Genomic DNA, 14893 nt, shown 5'->3' on the forward strand with positions numbered 1-14893 from the left:
TTGCTCGACTATGCATATAATTGACAGCTTTGGATAGAAAACACTCTGACGTTTCCAAAACTGCAAAGATATTGTCTGTGAGTGCAACAGAACTGATGTTACAGGCGAAACCCAGATAAAAATCCAATCAGGAAGTGCCGCATTTTTTGAAAGCGCTTCATGCCAATGATTCCTTATATGGCTGTGAATGGGCTACGAATGAGCTTACGCTTTCTACGTATTCCCCAAGGTGTCTACAGCATTGTGACGTCTTTTTACGCATTTATGTTGAAGAATAGCCGTAAGGGACCACATTGAGCAAGTGGTCACATGATGGCTCCCGCAGATAATCTTGCGTAAAGTACAGAAGTAGCCATTTTTCCAATCGCTTCTTATGAGAAACCAATTGTCCCGGTGGATATATTATCGAATAGATATGTGAAAAACACCTTGAGGATTGATTCTAAACAACGTTTGCCTTGTTTCTGTCGATATTATGGAGCTAATTTGGAAAAAAGTTTGGCGTTGTAGTGACCGCATTTTCCGGTCGATTTCTCAGCTAAACGTGAAGAACAAACTGAGCTATTTCGCCTACAAAAATAATATTTTTGGAAAAAAGGAACATTTGCTATCTAACAGAGTCTCCTGAGTGAAAACATCCAAAGTTCTTCAAAGGTAAATTATTTAATATGATTGCTTTTCTTATTTTCGTGAAAATGTTGCCTGCTGCTAGCAGGGCATAATGCTATGCTAGGCTATGATAAACTTACACAAATGCTTGTCTAGCGTTGGCTGTAAAGCATATTTTGAAAATCTGACATGACAGTGTGATTAACAAAAGGCTAAGCTGTGTCTCAATATATTTCATTTGTGATTTTCATGAATAGGAAGATTTTTTAGGGATATTTATGTGCGCTACGTTATGCTAATTAGTTTGAGGCGATGATTACGCTCCAGGATCCGGGTTTGAGAGTCGCAAGAAATTTTAAGAAGCATTTTGGACCTAGACTTCGTGCTCCGGTACCGCTTGCCGTTCAGTAGCAGAGAGAACAGTCTATGACTAGGGTCTCTGGAGTCTTTGACAATTTTTTGGCCTTCCTCTAACACTGCCTGGTATAGAGGTCCTGGATAGCAGGAAGTGTGTACTGGGCTGTACGCACTACCCTCTGTCGTGCCTTGCGGTCGAAGGCTGAGCAGTTGCCATACCAGGCAGTGATGCTCTCAATGGTGCAGCTGTATAACTTTTTGAGGATCTGAGGACCCATGCTAAATATTTTCAGTTTCCTGAGGGGAATAGGATTTGTCATGCCCTCCTCACAACTGTCTTGGTGTGTTTGGACCATGATAGTTTGTTGGTGATGTGGTCACCAAGGAACTTGAAGCTCTTAACCTGCTCCACTACAGCCCCATCGAAGAGAATGGGGGTGTGCTCGGTCCTCCTTTTCGTGTAGTCCAAAATCATCTCCTTTTTTGATTACGTTGTGTGAGAGGTTGTTGTCCTGGCACCATATATCCAGGTCTCTGACCTACTCCCTATAGGTGGTCTCGTCGGTGATTGTCAGTGATCAGGCCTACCACTGTTGTGTAGTCAGCAAACTTAATAATGGTGGAGTTGTGCTTGGCCATGCAGCCTTGGGTGAACAGGGAGTACAGGAGGGGACTGAGTACGCACCCCTGAGGGGCCCCCGTGTTGAGAATCAGCGTGGCAGATGTGTTGTTACCTACCCTTTATCACCTGACACAGTTCATCAGGAAGTCCAAGATCCAGTTACAGAGGGAGGAGTTCAGTCCCAGGGTCCTTAGCTTAGTGATGAGCTTTGAGGGCACTATGGTGTTGAGCGAGGTGCTGTAGGCAATGAATAGCATTCTCATGTAAGTGTTGCTTTTGTAAGGTGGGAAAGGGCAGTGTGGAGTGAAATGTGTATCTGTTGGGGCGGTATGCAAATTTTAGTGGGTCTATGGTTTCTGGGATATGGTGTGGATGTGAGCCATGACCAGCCTTTCAAAGCACTTCATGGCTACAGACACGACTGCTACGGGTCGGTATTTATTTAGACAGGTGGACTTGGTGTTCTTGGGCACAGGGACTATGATGGTCTGCTTGAAACTTGTTGGTATTATAGACTTGGTCAGGGAGAGGTTGAAAATGTCAGTGAAGACACTTGCCAGTTGGACAGCGCATGCTCAGAGTACACGTCCTGGTAATCCGTCTGGCCCTGCGGCCTGGTAAATGTTGACCTGTTTAAAGGTCTTACTCACATCGGCTGGGGAGAGCATGATCACACAGTCTTCCGGAACAGCTGGTGCGCTCATGCATGCTTCAGTGTTGCTTGCCTCTAAGCGCGCATAGAAGTCCTTTAGCTCGCCTAGAAGGCTCATGTCATTGGGCAGCTCGCGGCTGTGCTTCCCTTTGCAGTCCGTAATAGTTTGCAAGCCCCGCCACATCCGATGAGCATCGGAAGCCGGTGTAGAAGGATTCAATCTTAGTCCTGTATTGATGCTTTGCCTGTTTGATGGTTCGTCAGAGGGCATAACAGATTTTCTTATAAGTGTCCGGGTTAGAGTCCCACTCCTTAAAAGCGGCATCTCTACCCTTTAGCTAAGTGAGGATGTTGCCTTAAATCCATGGCTTCTGGTTGGGGTATGCACGTACGGTCACTGTGGGGATGCACAATGCACTTATTGATGAAGCCAGTGACTGATGTGCCGTACTCCTCAATGCCATCAGAAGAATCCCAGACAGAGTGTGTCCCAGACACACAGTGTGTGCTAGCAAAACAGTCCTGTAGCTTAGCATCTGCGTCATCTGACCACTTCCGTATTGAGCGAGTCACTGGTGCTTCCTGCCTTAGTTTTTGCTTGTAGGCAGAAATCAGGAGGATAGCGTTATGGTCAGATTTGCCAAATGGAGGGCGAGCTTTGTACGGGTCTCTATGTATGGAGTAAAGGTGGTCTAGAGTTTTTTTCCCGCTGGTTGCACATGTAACATGTTGGTAGAAATGAGGTAAAACGGATTTAAGTTTCCCTGCATTAAAGTCCCCGGCCACTAGGAGCGCAGTCTCTGAGCATTTTCTTGTTTGCTTATGGCCTTATACAGCTTGTTGAGTTAAGTCTTAGTGCCAGCATCGGTTTGTGTTGGTAAATAGACAGCTATGGAAAATATAGATGATAACTCTATTGGTAAATAGTGTGGTCTTCAGCTTATCATGAGATACTCTACCTCAGGCGAGCAAAATTGAGACATCCTTAATATTAGATTTCGTGCACCAGCTGTTATTGACAAATAGACACAGACTGCCATCCCTAGTCTTACCAGAGGCAGCTGTTCTCTCTTGCCAATGCATGGAAAACCCAGCCAGCTGTATGTTATCCATGTCGTTGTTCAGCCACGACTCTGTGAAAAATAAGATATTCATTTTTAATGTCCCGTTGGTAGGATAGTCTTGATCGGAGCTCATCCAGTTTATTATCCAATGATTGCACGTTGTTAGAGGTGGGTTAACCGCTCGCCGTCGGGTTCCTACAAGGCACCTCGACCTACGTCCCCTATATCTCTATCTCATCTTCATGTGAATGACGGGGATTTAGGCCTTGTTCAGTGTCTGAAGTAAATCCTTTGTGTTTGACTCGTTAAAGAAAAAATCTTTGTCCAGTATGAGGTTAGTAATAGCTGTTCTGATATCCAGAAGCTCTTTTCAGTCATAAGAGACGGTGGCAGAAACATTATGTACAAAATAAATAACAAATAATGCAAAAAAAAACACACAATAGCACCATTGGTTAGGAGCCTGTAAAACGGCAGCCATCTCCTCTGGCGCTATTACTATGAAAGCTATGGTGAAAGCTATGATCCCTTAATGATGTAACTTATTAAATACACTTCAATCAGTGTAAATGAAGGGGAGGAGACAGGTAAAAGAATGAAGTTTAAGTCTTGAGACAATTGTGACATGGATTGTGTATGTGTGCCATTCAGACGGTGAATGGGCATGACAAAAAATGAAAGTGCCTTTGAACAGGGTATGGTGGTAGGATTGTGTCAAGAACTGCAATGCTGCTGGGTTTTTCACACTCAACAGTTTCCAGTGTGTATCAAGAATGGTTCACCACCCAAAGGACACCCAGCCAACTTGAAACAACTGTGGGAAGCATTGGCGTCAACATGAGCCAGCATCCCTGTGAAACACTTTCAACACCTCAGTATTAGGAAGGTGTTCCTAATGTTTGTTATACTCAGTGTAGGCTACAGTTGGAAATAGCAACACATTATATTTTAATTTAAGAATGGCTAAGATATTATAACTCAATAAAAAATACATTATTGTTCTTGTGTGTCTGTCACTAAAGGAATTCCATTTTAGCCACAGTTCAGATCATAGATCACTTTAGTATTGGCAACAGCAGTTGTGCAAGTGCTTCTGGAGGCATAGAGCATGCACTGGCAATAAGAGAGTGACAAATGATGAAGCATTATTAATGTAGTGACATAAGTGCCTTAATAAGAGACTGACTCATCTCTTAGCTAAAATAAGCACAATAGCACATTGGATATCTGTTAATTATTTAAATACAGATGTCTCATGACCAAATGTCTTATTTTTGGAAGAGGACAACTCCTGAATCACTCCAGGCTTGATTCATTAAAGAAAGTCAAACAACCCTCCCCGTCTTCCCCACTTGTTGTCTTTCCTCCCTTCTTCCTTCACTAGAAAGGGTGCATTTCTAGTGTCTATGAATGTGGGTCTGCTGAACTGAACACTGTGGAGACCTCCCTCCCTAGCATCTTTGATCTCTCGGCCTCGTGCCTGAAGTACCGCAGCACTGACGTAGTCCCGCACCTGCAGCCCACTTTGAGCTTCCACTGCACTTCCAAAGACTGAGTTAGACTTCCCAAAACACATTTGCCTTTTAGGCCTATTCTGCAAAAATCAAGTGGTTGAAATGTTCAGTGAGCAGTGGTACATTTTACGGACTGCAGTCACCACACCTTAAAGTATGTATTTTAACTCACTTTAATCACAGCGGTATTACAGGGGCTCAATTCAGATGTTTACCTAATAGTGACATGCCTGGTACTGCTAATAGCATTGCGGCAGGTGGATTGAGGGCTAAGACTGGAATGTCAGCCCAAGTTATTGGTTATGATTATTTTCATGCATTGCTGAAATATTTGGTGGAATGTAACCTGGAGGTAACATTTGATTGCTATTCCCTCCCTTGGTCTTGCTGACCTTTTTGCCTCTCCTCCATCTGTTGAGAATAGAGGGTGGCCTGGAGGGAGGGTGGAGGGATGTATCGATAGAGGGTGGCCTATGTATTAAGTAGACTATCCTATCCATTTACCCTAGAGGCTAAAGCGAGTTGCTCCTGGTTACTTTTTCATCCGTTGAATTGACCATTTTTGATCCTCAGGAGGAAATTAAGATTTTTTCACCTTTATTTAACCAGGTAGGCAAGTTGAGAACAAGTTCTCAAGTTCTCAAGATGTCACAGGCGCACACACAACACCATCACACAGAACAGACAGAGAAGAACATAGGCCTACACATGACAAAACATATCAGGTGCTGGTTTTAAAACATCAAACTTTTCACTAACCCATTTTTTTCACCAAGGAATACCGAATGTCTATGATTGTAGTAGGCTACACGCTTTGAGATTTTAGAATGATTGGCTGTGGCATCTGTGCTCTATCAAAACAGTCAAAAACACATACGTTTAATTGGAAGAGGTCAACCTCTATTCAAGTCGTCATGGTTTCCATTCATCAATCAAAACACACCTACAGAGAATACAGATACACCTGTGAGTGCTTTAGAGTATGAAACACTGCTTGTCCATAAGATTGGACACAAAGATCATTACTCTGATCACTGAGAAAAGGGCAGCTGGTCTACAATAACTGGGCCTTCACGGTGTCTCTGTCAGCCATAATGGGTCCATTGAGCCATATACTGAGTGATATTTAGAGGGCAATGAACGAGCTCCAGTCACTGCGACCTTTCAAAGGTCACTGGCATGACTGAGATTCTCCCCCTGACTCTATGGCTCATCTTTCTCAAAGTTCCCATATTTAACCACAAAGAAGTGGGGTGACATAGGCAGAGTAGTATCGAGGCACACGAGACCCAAAATATGTTTGTGTGCTATTTGGTCCGGACGTGGTGAGAACATAGTCACAGGATAGGACGTTTAATATCAACATCACATGATATGATGATGAGACACTAAGGGTCAATTAAAGCAAACTGCTCTGTCAGGAATACGATGAAACGTGTTGTATTAACGACACCACTTTTAAAAACTGCAGTTTAAAAAGCCTTTGAACATATTGTTAAGGGTGAGATTATGGCCAAGGTTCAGGATTGATTAAACCCATTGCAGTTTGCTTATGGGATTGGGAGAGGGATGGAAGATGAAACTGTCACTCTTCTTAACTATGTCCTTAAACATCTCGAGGGAAGTACAGTAAAACCCATGCCAGACTACTATTTGTTGACTTCTCTTCCACTTTTAATTGTATACAACCACATCTTAGCAGATAGGCTATTGTCCAATTTTGTTCTTGATTTTAACAGTCTGGTTGAGAGATTTTTTTAATCAAAATAACTCAGTGAGATTCAATGGTTCCCTACAATATCCTCCTTCACTGGTTCACCACAAGGTTGCGTCCTTTCCCCTCTGTTTGTACTGTACACTAATGATTGTCAGAGTAATCACGACAAGACATACCATTAAGTTTGCAGATGACTAAGGTTATCATGAGTGTGACAGGAAGTTGAGGTGAGCCATGGCCCAGTGATGGAGGAGAGGGTTGGATGGTGTGACCACTCCTACTTAGAAATTCATGTCAAGAAAACCAAGGATATGGCTATTGATTTCTGGAGGAGCTCACTGCCGCCAATACAGACTGATAGATGGTGAGAGGCCGTCGATCCATACAAATATCTTGGAACTTTCCTCAACAGCAAATTGAGTTGAGAGAGATCAGCATTTGTTATTTCTGAGGAAACTGCCGTTTCAGGGTGGATAAGACGCCGATGACCATCTTTCATCGATCGCTCATTGAATCCATTTTACCATTCAATACGATCTGCTGTTTTAGAAATATTCAACTTAAAGAGTAAGAACGGGATGGGTAACACTGTGAAACAAAGTAGCAGGATCATGAGCTTTACTGACCTTTCTCACCTGTATCAGACACTAGTCATACGTAAGGAGCCATCCATTCTGAGGGACTCCCAGCATCCCTTGTTTGATTATTTTATGTTGCTTCTCTCAAAACAAATAGGTCTAAACTCTCCTTCATGCCAGCTGCTATCAGCTTTCTCAATAAGCTGTAGTAGCACTGGTAGTTGTGAACTTATTGCAGTATATATTGTTTTGGTGTATATTTATTGTCATGTGCTTTTACTATGTGCTGCAAAATTAAATGCCCACTGGGGATAATAAAGACTCTACTCTAAAGGGATAGCCCACTCAAAATACACATATCTTGGCTGTAGTTGATTTACCAATACAGTTTTTGGATGAAAACTACAGGCATCTCACAATAATCTAACCAGGAATAACATAATGCATTTTCCATTAATTAAGAAAATGCTTTAAAGAGACTCACCTGAAATGACGAGAAAAAGCACTTTAGGGGGGGATTACCAGAGTGTAGGTTACAGGTGACGAATTTGAGGACCTCTGTGACAGCCCCACAGCTGTATAGGTGCTCTGTGAAGGCCTCATCTCTATCCTCCATTGCTGAGGATCCCATGTCAATGGCTAGCAAAAGAGTGAGGCATGAAATGTTAGTTATTTCATTCATTTGGATATGCAATGTAGTTTGTTGAGGTTAGTGCCATGATCAAAGATACAACGGCGGGGATTTGAACAGACAATTCAATATTGGCTGCTGTCACTAACCTCAAGGCTATTGCCACCTCATGAGCCCTGATTATAACATGGCTGTAGCAAAGATATTAATAACCTCCATTATTATGGAGATAATCAGACATGCTCCATATGAAATAGCCTATTCATTTATTTAGAGAACTAGCCTAATATTTGCCATCCATCTATTGTACCTAGAGGTTCTTCTTTAGAAAATTGTCCAATTTGACTGAGATTCAAATTCTGTGATTGCATGTTGGAACACAGGCCACTGAACCGTTCACCTACATGTTATCAGTTTAACGTTTCATTCCCTTTGACACCGACCCAGTCAGTGTAATAAATTAGCTGACTAGGGAATCGTTTTTAGGTTGGTTGACAACATGTACATTTTTAGTCACAGCCTGGGCAGCTAGCTATATCATTGCATAGAACATACCTGACTGAGCTGCTACGCTAATTATGTTGCTAATGTTGTTGGAAATCGGATAGCCAGCTAGCTACCTAATTAGCTAGCTATTACTCCTAAGATTTTCACTGCGACGATTACATACCAAATGCTTTGTCGAAATGAAATGTTTTGCTACGTTGATGACGGTCATGCCCTAGTACCAACGGACACTGAAGGGGCACGAGTGGTTTGTGCTCACCCGGCTTCTAGCTGGTCCAGTCTGATAGTCTTGGTGGCGTTCCAGATAATCTTCACCAGATAACGTAACTTTTTATGAATTTTTAAGTATTTATTTCATCAAAACAAGCACATACAGGCTTCATAATTCATGTTAACTGATTAATATTATCTCATAGAACAAAACTTATAGGATCTCATTAGCCTGTGTTAACCTAAGACCTTATTTCAGGCTTTTATCCCAAAACCCCATTCTTTCCACATTCATTTTAGGACTAGCCTACAAGCTGGCGAACTCTATTGTCCAGCGCCCCTGGAGCAATTAGGATTAAGTGCCTTGCTCAAGGGCACAACCACTGATTTCTCACTTTGTCTGCTCAGGGATTCGAACTAGCGACCTTTTCAGTTTCTTGCACAAAGCGTTACCTGCTAGGCTACCTGGCACCCATAATGATCCGATCATAAAAAAACTACTATCGCATGTGAATGGATCTAAGACTATTTACATCTGTTTTAGATCTCTGTAAACATGTAAGAAGTGTTTAATATGGCAGGAATCCCATCCGTATGATTTAGCATTTTGATAATCTAAGCAACATGACTGCAATGTAGGCGGTCTGGAACACAGCCTCCTTCTTTGTCTTCTTCTTTCTCATTGAGATTTCATGCCAGTGCACAAAACAATGTTTAGGTGCATTACCGCCACCTTCTGAGCTGGAGTATAAACAAACATTCTTCTAGCACATTTTATGCTGGTTAATTATCATGCCTTGTGTGTGAGTCTATGCCTTGCTTGTGTGTGTCTGTGCCTTGTGTGTGTCTGTGTGTGTGTGTGTTCCAGTGAGTGCTCCTGTGTGTGCTTTGATTTCAGGAAACAAGTTAACACGCAGGACTGAGAGAGCCTCTCTCTGGGGAGAGGAGATAAAACTCTCCTCAACCCGTTGGATCTGGCCAACACGCTACACCTAAATCACCTAGGAACATTTCAGAGCTTTAACTATGTAGGGGCTGATATATGCCTGACCAGGTCCATAAAACAGCAGCTGGGCAATGATTGAGAAACATATGAGAACCATAGCATGCTTACAACTACCGTGCATCACATCCATAGTCCAGCAAAATTGCTCACTATCACAGTGTGTTACTCGTTGTTGCACTTGCACCTTGTCAGATGGGGCAGCAGCACATTCAAAAGTTGGTCAGCATTTCCTGTTTGGCCTTCGCATTCACAAAACACCAATCCCCCCACTTCCAACCCTTGCTCTCTCTCTCTAACGCACTCTCCTCTCTCTCTCTATGGGCACTTCCCAGATTCACGCTGGCGGGCTGCTGTCAGACATTTCCTGCCGAGTGTTACGCTGCACCAGCTGTGATCCCCAATGTAGCAAAGGTGATGCCCCCTTTGACCGTGAGTAGAGAGCCAGTGATGTGCAGCCTACAGAGACACCTGCAAGTCATTTGGGTCCAGCTGTGAAGAGTTCATTCAGAGAGTAGCTAGGCTTGGCCCTGTGCGTAATAGATTTGGATGTGCTCCCAAACCTGCAGGGAGGGAGAGCAGGATGGGAGGGTGCAGGGGGTGAGGAGGAGGACTGCGGGGCAACATGCAGCCTGTGGGAGGCAAAAGGGGTGGTGATGTTGCTGCTGCTGCTTCCAGCGGAATGTGACGTGATGCGATGTAGTCTGATGTGGTGTGGTGTGGTGTGATGTGCTCCCAAACCTGCAGGGAGGGAGAGCAGGATGGGAGGGTGCAGGGGGTGAGGAGGAGGACTGCGGGGCAACATGCAGCCTGTGGGAGGCAAAAGGGGTGGTGATGTTGCTGCTGCTGCTTCCAGCGGAATGTGACGTGATGCGATGTAGTCTGATGTGGTGTGGTGTGATGTGCTCCCAAACCTGCAGGGAGGGAGAGCAGGATGGGAGGGTGCAGGGGGTGAGGAGGAGGACTGCGGGGCAACATGCAGCCTGTGGGAGGCAAAAGGGGTGGTGATGTTGCTGCTGCTGCTTCCAGCGGAATGTGACGTGATGCGATGTAGTCTGATGTGGTGTGGTGTGGTGTGATGTGCTCCCAAACCTGCAGGGAGGGAGAGCAGGATGGGAGGGTGCAGGGGGTGAGGAGGAGGACTGCGGGGCAACATGCAGCCTGTGGGAGGCAAAAGGGGTGGTGATGTTGCTGCTGCTGCTTCCAGCGGAATGTGACGTGATGCGATGTAGTCTGATGTGGTGTGGTGTGATGTGCTCCCAAACCTGCAGGGAGGGAGAGCAGGATGGGAGGGTGCAGGGGGTGAGGAGGAGGTGTTGTGGTGTGGTGTGATGTTATGTGGTATGATGTGTGTTGTGATGTGATGGGATGGCTGAAAAGTTCTGACCTCATTATTTAGGAACCACAAGCTGGGTGCTGTTAAAGCTCCAGGGCTAAAGGAGAGAGGACATCAGCAACTTGTGTGTAGCAATAAAATCCCTCCTCCTCCCAGGAGGTGGATGTCCCTCTCCTGCTGCCAGAGGTGCCCCACTGAGCACAAACTGGTTGAATAAATGTTGTTTCAACGTAATTTGTCAACGTATTGTGACGTAGAATCTATGTGGAAAATACGTTGGATATGCAAAAAGTCATCAACGGAAAATGTTGTTTAGAGGCTAGTATTTCAACCACAGGATTATGTCATAATGGTAACCAATTTTAAACGTAGATAAATGTTGTTGAATTTGTAGCTTTGAAACAACATAAGATTTTTCAAAGTTATATCCAGTATCAGAAAAAAATCAATGATGGGCAGAACCTCCTGGAGAGTTGAACTATCTACAGTTATCTTTTTGGTCTCCCATCCAGGGTTGTATCTAAGGCCATCCCTGCTTGGCTTTGATATTTGTTACTGACTACTATCAATGTGCTATTGTGAGAATTATTATTGAGAGATTTTTTTTAAATTTGATTTATTTCACCTCTAATTAACCAGGTAGGCTAGTTGAGAACAAGTTCTCATTTGCAACTGCGACCTGGCCAAGATAAAGCGTAGCAACACATACAACAACACAGAGTTACACATGGAATAAACAAACATACAGTCAATAATACAGTAGAACAAAATAAAACAAAAAGTCTATATACAGTGAGTGCAAATGAGGTAAGTTAAGGAAATAAATAGGCCATGGTGGCGAAGTAATTACAATATAGCAATTAAACACTGGAATGGTAGATCGGCAGAAGATGAATGTGCAGGTAGAGATACTGGGGTGCAAAGGAGCAAAATAAAGTATGGGGATGTGGTAGGTACATAGATGGGATGTTTACAGATAGGCTAAGTACAGGTGCAGTGATCTGTAAAATGCTCTGACAGCTGGTGCTTAAAGCTAGTGAGAGAGATGTGAGTCTCCAGCTTCAGAAATGTTTGCAATTTGTTCCAGTCATGGGCAGCAGAGAAAAGTAAGGATAGACGACCAAAGGAGGAATTGGCTTTGGGGGTGACCAGTGAGATATGCCTGCTGGAGCGCGTGCTACGAGTGGGTGCTGCTATGGTGACCAGTGAGCTGAGATAAGGCGGGGCTTTACCTAGCAGAGACTTGTAGATAACCTGTAGCCAGTGGGTTTGGCCACGAGTGTGAAGCGAGGGCCAACCAACGAGAGCGTACAGGTCGCAATGGTGGGTAGTGTATGGGGCTTTGGTAACAAAACGGATGGCACTGTGATAGACTGCATTCAGTTTGTTGAGTAGAGTGTTGGAGGCTATTTTATAGATGACATCACCGAAGTCGAGGATCGGTAGGATGGTCAGTTTTACGAGGGTATGTTTGGCAGCATGAGTGAAGTATGCTTTGTTGCGATATAGGAAGCCGATTCTAGATGTAATTTTGGATTGGAGATGCTTAATGTGAGTCTGGAAGGAGAGTTTACAGTCTACCCAGACACCCAGGTATTTGTAGTTGTCCACGTATTCTAAGTCAGAGCCGTCCAGAGTAGTGATGCTGGACAATGACAATACGTCATATATCGTCAATGATACTAGGCATATGTAGCATTTGTTAAGTCATTAACAGCTATTGTTTCAATTCAACTCAAATTAAACAATCAAGTGATAGATTTGAAACAAATGCATGTCTGTGATTGAACAACCCCATGCCATGATTAGATAGTGATAAAACACACAAATCTCTTTCATCATTTCTTTAAACAATAAAAGCTAATTTACCAATACTTCTGAAAATGGATATATAGCGTTTTTGAATGAAACTCTTCATTTACTCAACCTTAAAATTAGTAACACATCCATGGCCACATTTTGAGGTTGCTGTAATGATTCAGTTGAAATCGGAAGTTTACATACACTTAGGTTGGAGTCATTAAAACTCATTTTTCAACCACTCCACAAATGTCTTGTAAACAAACTATAGTTTTGGCAAGTCAGTTAGGACATCTACTTTGTGCATGACACAAGTACATTTTCCAACAATTGTTACAGGCAGATTATCACTTCACTGTATCACAATTCCAGTGGGTTAGAAGTTTACATACACTAAGTTGACTGTGCCATTAAACAGCTTGGAAAATTCCAGAAAATGACGTCATGGCTTTAGAAGCTTCTGATAGGCTAATTGACATCATTTGAGTCAATTGGAGGTGTACCTGTGGATGTATTTCAAGGCATACCTTCAAACCCAGTACCTTTTTTATTGACATCATGGGAAAATCAAAAGAAATCAGCCAAGACCTCTACAAGTCTGGTTCATCCTTGGGATCCTTGGGGCATCCTTACCACGTTCATCTGTACAAACAATAATACGCAAGTATAAACACCATGGGACCACGCAGCCGTCATACCGCTCAGGAAGGAGATGCGTTCTGTCTCCTAGAGAAGTACCTACTTTGGTGCGAAAAGTGCAAATCAATCCCAGAACAACAGCAAAGGACCTTGTGAAGATGCTGGAGGAAACGGGTACAAAAGTATCTATATCCACAGTAAAACGAGTCCAAAATCGACATAACCTGAAAGGCCGCTCAGCAAGGGAGAAGCCACTGCTCCAAAACCAGCATAGAAAAGCCAGACTACAGTTTGCAACTGCGCATGGGGACAAATATCCTACTTTTTGGATGTCCTCTGGTCTGATGAAACAAAAATAGAACTGTTTGGCCATAATGACCATCGTTATGTTTGAAGGAAAAAGGGGGACGCTTGCAAGCCGAAGAACACCATCCCAACCGTGAAGCACGGGGGTGGCAGCATCATGTTGTGGGGGTGCTTTGCTGCAGGAGGGACTGGTGTACTTCACAAAATAGACGGCATTCATGAGGAAGGAAAATATGTGCATATTTTGAAGCAACATTTCAAGACATCAGTCATAAAGTTAAAGCTTGGTCGCAAATGGGTCTTCCAAATGGACAATGACCCCAAGCATACTTGTTGTGGCAAAATGGCTTAAGGACAACAAAGTCAAGGTACTGAAGTGGCTATCACAAAGCCCAGACATCAATCCTATAGAACATTTTGTGCAGATCTGAAAAAGCGTGTGTGAGCAAGGAGGCTTACAAACCTGACTCATTTACACCAACTCTGTCAGGAGGAATGGGCCAAAACTCACCCCACTTATTGTGGGAAGCTTGTGGAAGGCTACCCGAAACGTTTGACCCAAGTTAAAAAATTAAAGGCAGTGCTACCAAATACTAATTGAATGTATGTAAACTTCTGACCCACTGGGAATGTGATGAAAGAAATAAAAGCTGAAATAAATAATTATCTCTACTATTATACTGACATTTCACATTCTTAAAATAAAGTGGTGATCGTAACTGACCTAAGACAGGGGGGGTTTTATGTCAGGAATTGTGAAAAACTGAGTTTAAATGTATTTGGCTAAGGTGTATGTAAACTTCCGACTTCAACTGTAAATATCTTCTTATGTAATAATAGAAAGTGTACATGCTCAAGATAGCACACAAAGGTCACAGGTCTGTGGAGATCTTCACAACTGCTTTAATAATACGAGCAGAATCCCTTGCACTATGTACTTTTAACGTAATTTCAATTGCAATCCAGGCCATTTTGGTTGTGCTATTAGACAAAGTACAATGACATTAAATTGTTGTAAAATACAAAATATCTGACATTGTATTCCTATTTGAACCTTGGGCTAGATTGTATCAGATCCACGCTAGCCAACACCTGAATAGTGTTTTTTTTTGGCAGTGTCTGAGGTGGACCTACGTTAGAGCTGTCAAATCCACAAGCGGCTCCCGGCATTATACATAAAGTGTGACATTAAGAGAAATCAGCTTTATTTACAAGTTCGAACACTAGCACATGAGATGTAATCTACACCTCAATTAGACCTCTATTTTGAAGATTTTGAAATGTAAGTGTCCTTATTTCTATATAGCCTACTACAGGCATCTCACAATAATCTAACCAGGAATAACAT

General features: G+C 43.1%; 1 long non-coding RNA gene across 3 annotated transcripts in view; it reads right to left on the reverse strand.

Annotated features, from left to right (window-relative positions):
* LOC110505693 overlaps positions 1 to 9032 on the reverse strand; it is a 33464-nt gene extending 24432 nt beyond the window's left edge. For 2 of the 3 annotated variants that reach the window (XR_005039576.1, XR_005039575.1), the window contains exons 1-2: positions 8415 to 9032; positions 7598 to 7752 (exon numbers count right to left, since the gene is read on the reverse strand). This is a non-coding gene — a long non-coding RNA (uncharacterized LOC110505693). The remainder of the gene's footprint in view (positions 1 to 7597; positions 7753 to 8414) is intronic. The other variant, XR_002470853.2, reaches the window with a different exon arrangement.
* Positions 9033 to 14893: the final 5861 nt, after the last annotated feature.

This window comes from Oncorhynchus mykiss, chromosome 25 (assembly GCF_013265735.2).
Source record: "Oncorhynchus mykiss isolate Arlee chromosome 25, USDA_OmykA_1.1, whole genome shotgun sequence".
NCBI lineage: Eukaryota > Metazoa > Chordata > Actinopteri > Salmoniformes > Salmonidae > Oncorhynchus > Oncorhynchus mykiss.